The 12786-nt window shown below is 39.0% G+C and overlaps 1 long non-coding RNA gene across 1 annotated transcript; it reads right to left on the reverse strand.

The window, feature by feature from the left end:
- Positions 1 to 2210: 2210 nt before the first annotated feature.
- On the reverse strand, positions 2211 to 8923 carry LOC112479502. Its single transcript, XR_003046215.1, has 3 exons — positions 8842 to 8923; positions 7915 to 8019; positions 2211 to 2368 (listed from the first exon to the last, which is right to left on the reverse strand). It is a non-coding gene; the product is annotated as an uncharacterized LOC112479502 (long non-coding RNA).
- Between the last annotated feature and the right edge of the window lie 3863 nt (positions 8924 to 12786).

Here is a 12786-nt window from a genome sequence, read left to right on the forward strand (position 1 = left end):
TCATATTCATTAAGTCATATTTTCTCAAACAAATCTAAGAATATAGGCATATCTATTCATCAACTAGTGAAACTTTTGATGCAAAGATACATTTACATTTTTCCTTTTTTGAAGAGCCATTGCCCATGTCCAAGCCTAGAGACACTCAGGAGGAGATCTGGTATAATCTGGCCTTTTCCTATTGTCCCAGTGGCTCTGAACATTGCCTAGAAGCCAATTCAGTTCTGCGTGGTTTGTTTAAGGAAGATTAGAGTTCAGGCTGATGTCTTTTTATCTCCTTAATTGTCAGAGAGCACAGCGGGGTCCTGAGGCTGTCCCCCACCAAGCCGTCTGCTTCATGATCACTCCTCTTCTGCTTCTGAGCATTTTGTAGGAAGGAAGAGATCTCTAACAGAACCAGCTACTGTGTTATGGGTTTATTATTTTAGCCCCTTCTAAGCACTCAGATAAACCTTGGATACAAAGAAGACTTGTCAAAGGTTAGAGAAAAAGCTCTATAAGCCATACATTGTCAATAAAATTCTATTGAATTCACCTCCTCATTCTTTTTCTGCTTGTCTTTAAAATCCTCAATTGATTTTTTTTTTTTTTTTTCAGAATGCACAGTGTCACCCAGCTAGGGTTTCTAGTTGTTGGCAGGGAGTTCTCAGTGAAATAACAATTATTTGGTGCTGGTTTTGCAAAGTCAGCAAGTATATCACACAAAAACAGGGAAACTTTTCCCCCACAGCTCTTCTGGGGACGGCTGTGTGTGTGTGTGTGTGTGTGTGTGTGTGTGTGTTTGGTAAAATTCATTTCTCCTGCTCGCTGTCTTTTGATTGTGCACCTGCAGTTTGATCATGTACTATATAACTCACCTTTGCTTAATCTGATTATACTTGACTGAAAATGAAAAGTAGTGTTCATACTATCTATTGAAGAGTTTGTAAGGGGAAACTGTTTAAAATTTTAGCACATTGTTATAGTTAAAATGCAGGGTTTCTTTACCTTATCACTGTTGACATTTTGGGCTGAATAATTCTTTTTTTTTAGGGACTGTCCCGTGCATTGTAGGATGCCTGTGCATTAGAGGATGTTAGCGGCACCCCTGGCTTCTACTGATTAGGCGCCAGTAGCACCCCTTCCCCATTTGGAATAATAAAAAATGAGCGTTGTCCAATGTCCCTAGGGAATTAGGGGTTGAAAACCACTAGTTTAAACTGTAAATCCATTTTGAGAAGATTCTTGGAGCAGTCTGAGGAGACTGTGTTGAATACTATATTAGAAAGTGTTGTAGCCAGCCTCCAAGATGGCTCCCAAAAATCCAGCTTCCTGGTATTCACATCCTTTGGTAGTCCTCCTCTACACTGAATAGAGCTTACCCGTGTGACCAGTAGGATACTGTGGGACTGACAGAGTGTGATGAGGAGACAATGCTTTCTTACTTACCTTGGGGACAGTAGAGCCATGTCATTAGAAAACTAAGCAGCGCTATGGAAAAGTTCATATGGCCAAGAGCCTCATGAGGAAGCCACCTTGGCAGTGGCACCTCCAGCCGCTGTCGAGCCACAAGGTGACTATAGCCCTGGACAATATTGTGACTGCAACCTCAGGAGAGGCCCTGAGCCAGAATCACGGAACAAGCCCCTCCTGGATTCCTAATGTTCCGAAACTGATTATTCTTTATTATTGTTTTAAGCCTCTAAGTTTGGGGATAATTTGTTACACAATAGGTAACTAATAGAGAGAATTTTGAACAGATGAAAATCCAAGCAAAGAAAACATTTCTCTGCCCAGTAGTTTGTTTTTTCAGTCAGAGAGGTTTTCTTTGGTCTAGTTAAACAAAATTTTAAGAGTAGAATACTACTGATCATAGCATAACTAACAGAAAAAAGATAGAAAGCATATGAAGAGAATGAAACTAGAGTTTTTGTTGGGAAGAAACAGAAAGCCTACTGTAACTGGCTAAATTTAGGGAGAAGCCTAATTTGTAAAATAATGGCATTAAGCAAATAAATCATGTATTATCTTTGTAAATGTTGGCTTTTTATGTATTAATAGATTGGGTTCCACTTAAAATATCATTATAGGATATTACAATACTAATCTATCTTTGGTTAAAAAATTACAATAACCACAGTTTATTCTGTAAAATTACGCTGTCAAGGTTGTGTATCAGTTAGCTATTGTCACACTAACATTGCATAACAAAGCACCTCAAAACCCAGGGATATAAAGAAACAGGTATTTATTTCTTACTCATGCACCCTAGGGTCCACTACAGTCTGGCTGATCTTGACTGGACTTGGCTCCAGGTTGTAGGTTCAGTTCATCTCTGCTTCACACGTCTCTCATTTTCCTTAGGACAGCAGCTTGTTCAAGGCATGCTCTTCTCATGGCCGTGGCAGAAGTCCAAGAGTATAGAATAGAAACATATGATATCTCTTAATGTTTTGACTCAGAACTAGGATGCTGTCCCTTCTGCCCACATCCCACTGGCAAAAGCAAATTATAATGGCCAAGCTTAACATTACGGGGAAGGGAAATATACTCTACCCATGGAGGCTGGGAGAGGTGGGGTAGGAAGAAATAAATATATGCTAATAATAGTCTAATCTATGGGTTGTTTTTTCTTTTCTTTTTGTCCATTTCTATGCATATATTAATTTTATACTATTGTAGACAAAACCTTGTTTCACAATTTGCAACCATGACATGTTTCACAATTTACAAAGTTGATTAAATGTATTACAAGGCTCTACTTTCTATCACTTGTCTGACAGGTACAGTATTTTTTTTCTTTGGTTCACCAGGTAATCATATTAAAACATTGTGGGGGATGGTGAGGCTTACACCACGGAGGAGGTATTAATTCGGAATGCATTCAACTGTAAATATCATGAAACTCAATTCATAGTTGCTGAAACAAATAGTTTATTTTTCTCATATGACGAGCACTTTAAAGGAAGACAATATTAGGTGGGTGATATCATCGAAGATCCAGGTCTTTATCTCTTTCTGCTCCATGATTGTTAGTGCATCGGCTTTTGTCTTCATGGTCATAGTACGGGTGGCGCAGTTCCATATGTCCAGAGTACATCCCAGGCAGAGAGAAATGACAGAGGACCATGGCAGCTGACACTATCTCCTCTTGTGTTCAGAAAGCAAAACATTCCCAGATCCACCCTCAGTGCATGTTCACTTATATCTCATTAGAAAATAAAGTTTCAAGCATTATAGCTTTTAGTTATTATTTTTCAAAGGCAAGGGTGAATGCCGTTGAAAAGGGGTGTTAGGTCAATCTACAGTCTCTACCGCGAGGAGACACACATGATTCCTCTACTCACACGCCCCTATCTCTAAGCAATCCTGACCTTCAGGTATCTACTTGTAACACAATATACATCTCATGGGTACCCCCTGACTAAATGATAACCTTGAACCTGGGTCTCTGTTCCACTTAGGAACTTGTCCATCTGAGCTTTTCATCAGGACACATAGAAATTAATTCTGAGTTTTCTGGATCGATTTAGAAGTTCTGGTATTTTCAAGCAATGCTATAACTTTTACTAATTTGAAAAATACCAGGCAAAGCTATTATTTTAAGTTTGTATCGTTGGGCAAGTTACTTAACTACTTTGATCTTATTTAAAAACAACAACAACAACAACAAACTACTGTCTTGTTGGGTTGCTGTGATGATAATAGGCCACGTTTGAAAAAGAACTTCGTACGTTGCCTGGCACTTAGTAGTTGTTACTTGTAGCCAAATGCATTCCTAATTGATATACTCAGGGTGCTTTCAGCCTCACCATCTATCGCAATGTTTCCATGTAATACTCTGATGAATCAAAGAGGTAAGATGTACTGTCAAAGAAGGAATACTGTGAAATTTTATAATCAGCATCTGATATCGTACCATTATTGTTTCAAGATACTCCAACTCATTCTAATCCGCAGTTCAGCCTCCTTTAAATATTTTGGTAGCTTTGCATACAGTTTCAGAGCGTGATAAGGCTACCAGTAACACGTCCAGAGCCTGTACCCAGTATTGCTTTCATCAGGCTGCCAAGTCTGTTGCATTGCATACCAGGCTTCTAGAATAGTCATATGGTAAGAGGATGGGTGAATAGGACTTTCGAAAATATGAAGGGGAAATGTAGACTAATAGAAAATATCATACCTGAAACAAAACCTCTAGGCCAAATAGAAATTAGAGTCCTTTCCTTCCTGGCCCCTCATCACCAAAGCTCCTCTCTGCTCCCCCTTAGGGCTGAGTTAGGGCGCTGGAGAGAGCAAGACAGTTTCTGCTTGTGCCACCTTTTTGTAGAGATAAAAGCATTTGCTTTTTTCTTTCTCTCTTATTCCTCAAATTCACCAGTTACCACACTTATGCATATGTTATTTTCCACTCACAGCTCTAATTGGGATTCAGGTCCAATTGCTCACCTAAAAATTTAGCTAGATCAAGAATCAATTAGACTATTCAGTCACTAATTGCATGTGACATTAACCCAGATAAATAGACACATGACCTGTTACAAACTCATTGGTAGGTTGAGTGTTCTTGTTGAATTTCCCTCAACCTCACACACTGGAAGTAATCATAGGTTCTCTCCCTTTATCTATCAAAGATAACCCCAGTAATTTGGGGGTGAAGAGAAAGTAACCATCAAAAATTTTAAAGGGAATTATTTCTTCCTATTGTTATTACCTCGAATGTGAGAAGGTTTAAATTTAATAACAGTCCTCAAGTCGAAGGTGTCATTTAAAATTTTTCATTCTGCACATACTTCCATGTTTAGATTAATTTTCATAATCTCTGAGTAGGTGCATGGATACCTATATTGCTCTCTTGTCAACTGAAAGGCATAAAGAAAACAGTGATAGTGGTGGCGGTGGCGTTTTCTAAGTGTCATTAGCACCTAAACAAGGGAGAGGACAATCCTGACACTTCAGTAAGGTTTACCTAGACCCTAGATTCGCTTAAATTATCAAAAAAGACTGGGGCTTGAGAGTCCCTTAACAATCATACCCTCATTATACAGACAGTTGTTTGTTTAGTGTTTATATGTATGCATATCAAATGCAGAGACCTCTGATGTGTGTGATACCTACACCCATAGGTTCAGTGCTGTAAGGGTGTCTACACAGAGGAGACTTGCCTAAATCAGTCCTAAAAAAGTGGACGTGGACATTGTGTTCCACTCCACAAATAGGGATATGTCCCAATGCCAATCACCCTGGACAAGGTAAGACATTGCCTTAATGCCATGCTAATATCTGATATAAACAGTATGTTGTGTTTGATACAAACGTTCTTTAAGAGCGATGCTTGATGGAGGAGAGTCAAAGGAGCATGAGAATGTTGGGTACATGAGGTAAAATGGGAAATGAAAAGAGGAAGGAAAGGAGCAAAGACAAGGGAAACTGGGGAAAGATGAAGCCAAAGCAGCCATGGTAGCAGTCTGCCTGGCTGCTCCTGAATCCCAATGAAGCGTAAATATCTTTGACGTGAAACCAATGGTTCTCAAAGTGTGCTTTCAGACCAGCAGCAGCAGCATCACTGAAGAACTTGCCTGGGCCCCACTCCAGACCCACCGAATCAGAAACGACCCCTGCAGGTGATGCTAATGCACACTCAAGTTTGAGACCCACCATATACTAAATGTTATTAATGATGTCCACCTGGGTGTCAATGAGTTCCTATTAGACCTTAGGCATCTCAAGGGCTGTGACCAGGGATCACCAATGCATCTCCAGCACTGGAGCAGGCTGGCGTAAAGCCACTTAGTATATATTGCTTGAATCCATAAGTTATTTTTGTTTGAGGACAGGTAAGTCTATTTCATATCAGCAAAAATTTAATACAATAATGCCAAGTTGGAGAGAATAAAGGAGAAGGAAGCATTGAAAGTGGGGTAAATGAGAAGAATAGCAGTTTCACAGTTTGGGTTGGGCCAGCACTGTCTCTTCCTGTTTAGAAAAAAAAAAAAAAAATACTCAGGTGTATCACTTTAAAAGTAGGTTCCAAGTATTACAGAAATATTTGTAACATCCTCTCTCCTCTTTATTTTCCACTTGGGCAACAGGTTAAAATAGCAGTCATCTCTCATGATGTGGGTGGACCAATAATATTTCAGATTCAATACCATTTGCATAGGATGACACTCCATTCACAGAAAACATGAGGAACAATAATAACGCCTGACAGGTTTTTGAAATAAATATTTTCCCATTAGGTATTTGCTTTAAATAGTTTTCTCAAGATTTTCATATTCAGAGTTCAAAAAAAAAGCAAATAAAATATTCTTGGTCAGTTACATTTTAGACTCTTGCGGCAGCCTGGTGAAGTATGGCTGACCATTGTCAAGGTCATCATCTAGGGCAGAGGTTCTCAGCCAGGGTGATTCTGCCTCCCAGGGGATTTTGGCTGTCAGAACTGGGAGGGAGGCTGCTACTTGCCTCTAGTGGGATGCTGCTAAATGTCCTTCAATGCACTAGACACAGCTCCTCCACTATCCAGCGCCCAATGTCAATAGTGACATAGTAGAGAAAGATCGTTCAGAGGCAGGAGGCCCTGCTCCCTAGAGGAGGGGAACCATATAATTTATCATTTAAACCAGGACATGCTTGAGATGGAAAGGGGATGATGCTATTAGTAGTTATGCCAGGATAACAGACATAAACAGGGGCAGTCTCAGGCAAAGCCCCTGGTCTCTGCACCTAACAACTATGTGAACCTGGGCAAACAGCATCCTCATCTGTAAAATGAGGTGACAAGATTAGCCCCCGGGTCTCTTCAGGCTTCCAAGGATATAAGCCCTTAGTGTCTCAGGCATACATTCTTTTTTATATGTCACCTTTGTCAGTCCGTAAACTCTTCCAGAGTAGGCCTCTGTCCTATTTATTTTTCTGTCTCTTTTACACTCTTAACACGAGCCCTGCAAAAATAATGTTTGTCGAACCATAGACTTTCCAGCAGATTTACAACTTCCCACATCAGCAAAATGTTAACATGAAAGATTTTAAAAACAAACATATTTTGGTCATACTTCTCCATGGGGAAAGCGGATGGGGTTTGACTTTCCCTTCCTGAGTTATTACTGTGACCATATAGTTTATCTTCTAACCCCTGACACTTTTGAGAGCAGAAGGGAATGCTATTAATAACTACACCAGGAGAATAGGCATGAACTGGGAGGTACGATTGCCCTAGCCGGTTTGAATGTCATTAGAATTCAAACTGTCCACTAACCACACGCGTGTGACTGGCAGACATATTACAACTGCTGACCCCAATTATAGGGCCTCTGTGAAGATAAAATACAGCTAATTCCTTTCATCCACTGGATACTGTTTGAATCTTCCCTTCATTCTTGCGAAGCCCAGAGCTCACCTTTCCCCACACATATTCCACATTACACTAGCTGACCTTTTAAGCAAATGGAAAAAGTCCAGGAGCTCGGCTCACATTAATCTCACTGAGCTTTAGCCCATTCCTCAGCTCATAGGTTTGGACAGCACATCATTTCGAGAATGCCGGGGCCCTTCGTGATTCACATGGGCGGGTGAGGAAAGGGAGGGCTCTCACCCTGTCATCTCCCTCCTTCAGATAAAAATGGCAAAGCGTTTCTCTCACCGTTGGGAGGTTGGGAGGTAAAAACAGGCTCCTCCCATTTACTTATCGACCTGTTTCCCTCATTCAAAGTGTCCTTGTGAGTATTATTTACCTCTCTATCTCAAGATCTTACGCACAGTGGGTGTTTAATATATGTCGATTGAATGAATGGATGGATGGATGAACCATGGAGAAATCCACTTGTCTCCAGTATGGATAGAGATCAATGACCCCATGCTGTACCCCATAACAGTCTTGGGACTAAATACTTCAGCCGGACAGTCCCTTTCCTACCTCCCCTCTCTTGTCCTTACCTCCTTCACCAGACTGTCAGGCCTTGCACAAGCCATGTAGCATTCCAGCTCTTCGCTACTTGTTTGAGGCAGAGAAACTAATTTGATGAAAGTCCATTTCCACTTCTGGATATTTATGTGAAGAAAATAAAAACATTAACGCAAAAAGATATCCACACCTCTGTGTCCATTGCAGCATTATTTACAGTGGTCAAGACATGGAAGCAACCATGATGGATGATGGATAAAGAAGACATAGTGTATACAATTGATCCTTCAACAATGCAGGAATTAGGGGTGCTGACACCTCCCATGCAGTTGAAAATCTGTGTATAACTTAAAAAAAAAGAGATTTATTTATTTTAATTAGTTTCAAGTATACAGTACATTGGTTAGACATTTATAGAGTTTATAAAATGATCTCCCCAATTGCTCCTTCTCTTCTCTGGCCCTCCACCTAGCCAATATGTTATTGCAAACTGCATTCCCTATGCCGTGCTCCCCGTCCCCCTGACCATCTATCGACTACTAATTTGTACTTCTTGAACCCTTCACCCCTTTCTCCCAGTCCCCCAATATCTGCTCCTCTCTGTCCATCACCAGTGCATATAACTTTTGACTCCTCAAAAACTTAACTACTAACAGCCAGTTGTATATTACTGTGTATATTTTATTGTAGTAAATGATAGAACAGACTAATAGCTACATCTATTTTATGCATTCATGACATACCTTTTCCTTAATTTTTTTCTTTTGATATTTCTAGGCTTTGTGGTTCATCTGCAAGTTTTTTTTCAAATTGTCACAAACCTCCAAAAAATATTCTGATATATTTATTTTTTTAAATTTGTATCTAAGTGGCCTCATGCACTTCAAACCTGTGTTGTTCAAGGGTCAACTGTACATACAATGCAATGTTAGTCAGTCATAAAAAGAAGGAACTCTTACCATTTCTGACAACACAAGTGAAACTTGAGGGCATTGTGCTAAGTGAAATCAGTCAGACAGAGAAAGACAAATACTGTCTGATCTCACTTACATGTGGAATCTAAAAAAAAAACAAATGCGTAAATACAGAGAAAAGATTAGTGGTTGCCAGAAGCTGCGAGTGGGGGATGGGCAAAATGAGTGAAGGGGATCTAAAGGTACAAACTTCCAGTTATAATATAAATAAGTCTTAGGCATGTAATATACAGTATGATGATTATAGTTAATAATATTGTATTGTACATTTGTCAACTATATCTCAATAAAAAAAAGAAAAGAAAGGAAATGCTACACTCTCCATCCAAAATTACAATGAACTGATGTCTACAGAAGGGTTTCTCAGCTGTAAAATACCATGATCACAGCAATTACCATCATTAACATTATTTCAGTTTGCTGGTGTCAGGTAACCTTGTAAAATTCTATTTTCTGAGCAGAGGAAATGAGGCTAGAAGGTCGGAAAGTTCTGTGCACTGGTAGTGATGATGCGTGGTCTTTTCTGCGGACCTGGACCTTTTGTGCACAGCCTCTCACATGCATCTTCATTCCCTAAATGCAGATAGTGAACTTTGTTTATTCTGGGCACTGTGCTAAATGCAAGGATTACAAAGTGACTAAGTAGTCAGAACCACTACCCTGCTTCCCAAGTCATGGTATTCGAAATTTAACTGCCATGTCACTTAAGAGAAGTTTGAAAAACCATGTAACCTTCTCAACCATTATTCAGTGGATATCTCAAGTTTTTCATCATAAGTTTAAATATTTATAAAGGTTAGAATTACCAATGCATTATAAATATGAAAATTTAAAAACAGATACATTGCTCATTTAAATGTATCCGACAGAATCTAAATACCATTTGATACCTATCGTTATTCATTTTTTTCATATAGAAAGAAATTTTGCAGTATTTCTTTTTCAATCTCATATTTCCATTCCACTTCTTCCACAAAACTTTATCCCAATGAAATTTATTTTTATGTTTGAAAGACTCTGGTCATCTTCTCTCTCTCTCTCTCTCTCTCTCTCTCTCTCTCTCTCTCTCACACACACACACACACACACACACACACACTTTTTCCCATGCGACCATCCAGTTCAACTTTTTTACCAAAGTATAGTTCAGCCACGGATGGTGTTGGGTTCAAACCCTAGCTCTACTGTGTAATAGCCATGCCTCTGGGTAAGTTATTCAACTCCTAAGAACTTCAATTTCCTCTTCCATAATATTTGGGAAATTAATATTGCCTACATTGTAAGGTTGTTGAAAGCATGAAATGAATCAATGTATGAAAATACTTATTCCAGTGCTTGGCATCTAGTAAGCATTTAATAGATGATGGTACATTACTAATCTACCATGCAAAATACCTCTTCACTCACAATATGAGAATGACCCTGCATATTTTCTTTCATATATACTAGATCCGTGATATTTTGTCAAATCCTACTTTTTTATTCCTAGAGCCCCTAATAAATCGCCAGTTTGCTAGGGATTCTTTTTCCAAAAGTACCTCAAAATTTGATGAATGAGCAAATTACTACTTCTCTCCTGACTGTCTGCCCATTGCCAGGACAAATGGCCAAATTTCTTAATGTAAAAACACCAGAAACTAGAGCTTTCTGACCATTCTAACAAGCTATGAGGAAATGATAAACTATCATGCACATTTTCCCCACATGTTATTTGTAAGTCACACTGTAGCTTTAAATTACTTTAAGGTGATTCATAGCTAATCCTTAATTAAAAGTCACAACGAATGTGATCAATGCATGCTATTTTCTGGTAATCCTAGTAGCTTAGAATAACCTTTCAAGTGAACTTTTGCTAGTAACAGTGATCATTTCTTGGTTTCCTTAGGAACACACCCAAGGGAAATAAATGCATATGATGAAAAGAAAAACAGAGTGGCCAGGGTGTGGAGCACCTGGAACTCTCACATATGGTTGGTAGGGGTGTAAAATGGTACAATTACATTGGAGAATGGTTTTAGCAGTTCCTTATAAAGTTAAAATCCACCTATCTTATGACCAAGCAATTCCATTCTCAGATATTTACTCAAGAGGAACACAGCCATATGTTCACTGAAAGATTTGTACAAGAATATTTACTCTGCTTTATAGCCAACAACTCAAACGTTCACCAACAGGAGAATAGATAAAGAGATGGTGGTATATGCATGCAATTGAATACAACTCAGCAATAAAACAGGGTGAATAGCTGATACACACAAAAGCATGGATGAATCTCGACAACATTATGTTAAGTGAAAGGAGCCAGATATAAATGAACACATAGTATACAGTTCCATTTTTATGAAGTTCTAGAATCTGTGTTAATAGAAATCAAAATAGTGGTTACCTATGGAGAGGGGACATTGATTGTAAAGGATTACGAAAAACTTTATGGGGTGATGGAAAGTTCTGTCTTGAATGAGGAGGGAGTTACACGGATGTATATCTTTGTCAAAACTTATCAAACACTACGCTTAATATCTGAGTCATTAAAGGTAAATTATACTTTACTTCAAAAGAATATTGAGGAAAAAAATGATAGCATCCAAACTTACAGTTGTAAGAGAACTTTAAGATCATTTTACCTTAACCTCTTCCATTTCAATGCCAAAAAATTCCGTATAACAGCTCAGGTGGATGAACACTAAGCTTCAGCTAGGGGAAATATAAAATGATAGCCGGTCTATTCTACCTTCAGTCTGAATCACACTGCTGGCTCATGTTGGGCTTGCATTTAACTAAACTTTTTGCCCCCACCAGCTAGGACTTGTCATGTGAACACTTGTCAACCCTGAATGCTGTCATTCAGTTGTTCATCTTACATCATTAATATTTACACTAAGCATCGCTTTCTCCAGTGTCTTTAGAATTCCTCATCTATATGCCACCCATGGCCCTTGGAGTTGCCATTATAAGTGGATTATCTTAGACAACTTTAGGAAATTTGGGGTGAAAAATTAGTCCCACATAGACGTATTCTATGAATATGCCAGGAAAGAGCTGCAGTATAACATAAGAGACACGCATCAGAACAAGAAAGCAGGCTACATAGCTCGTAGGAAGCCTTATAATTAGACTGCCATACTTGATGAAACCAGGGTTGGGAACAGAGCTCAAAATTGTGACTGATGGAGATGTTTGTTTCCTCTCTCATGCGAGGTTACAGCATTAGGTTACACCCAGACTGCAGCTGTAGGAATGAAGGGAGAGCAGTGACCTCCCCTCCATGACTGGACTTGAAGGTCCAGGAAAAGACAAACAATCCCATGAACAGGGTCGGGGGAGCATTATTGCCCACAAGGAAAAAGAAAATAGGACTACATTCCCAGGAAATGATACAATTTAATCAATCGTCTCCTTCAGAAATATAAAATGTTAACTTCTCTGAGTTTTGTTTTTTTGTTTTGTTTCCAAATAAGATAGAGCAACAACTTTATTGGATACACACAAATGAATATTAAAATTCTATTAATTTCTCACTATGGTCCTATGGATAAGGAGGAAAGAGAAAGGAAACGGTTCAAGAGATACCCAAAAGGTGAGCCACATACCAATGGGAAAGATTTGCACATTTGCATATTTTGCACCTCCCAAATAATAATAGCATCCACTTATTGAATGCGTACTGTTTGCCAGTCACTGTGCCAAGCACCTCAGAAGGACTTTCTTTGATAAGTCCTATTATTACTCCCATTTTACAGTTGAGGAAACTGAAGCTTAGAGAGATTAAATAACTCTAACACATATGTATATAGGGAATAATAGGGCTGCAGTTTGAACCCAGATAGTTTACCTAGAGAGCCTTAACTTTCTACCACCACATTATACTACACACAGGCCCCGATCTCCAATATATCTCCATTATGGGGAACACCAACGTCTCATCCAAAG

The sequence above is a fragment of the Pteropus alecto genome, unplaced genomic scaffold, assembly GCF_000325575.1.
Source record: "Pteropus alecto unplaced genomic scaffold, ASM32557v1 scaffold23, whole genome shotgun sequence".
Taxonomy (NCBI): domain Eukaryota; kingdom Metazoa; phylum Chordata; class Mammalia; order Chiroptera; family Pteropodidae; genus Pteropus; species Pteropus alecto.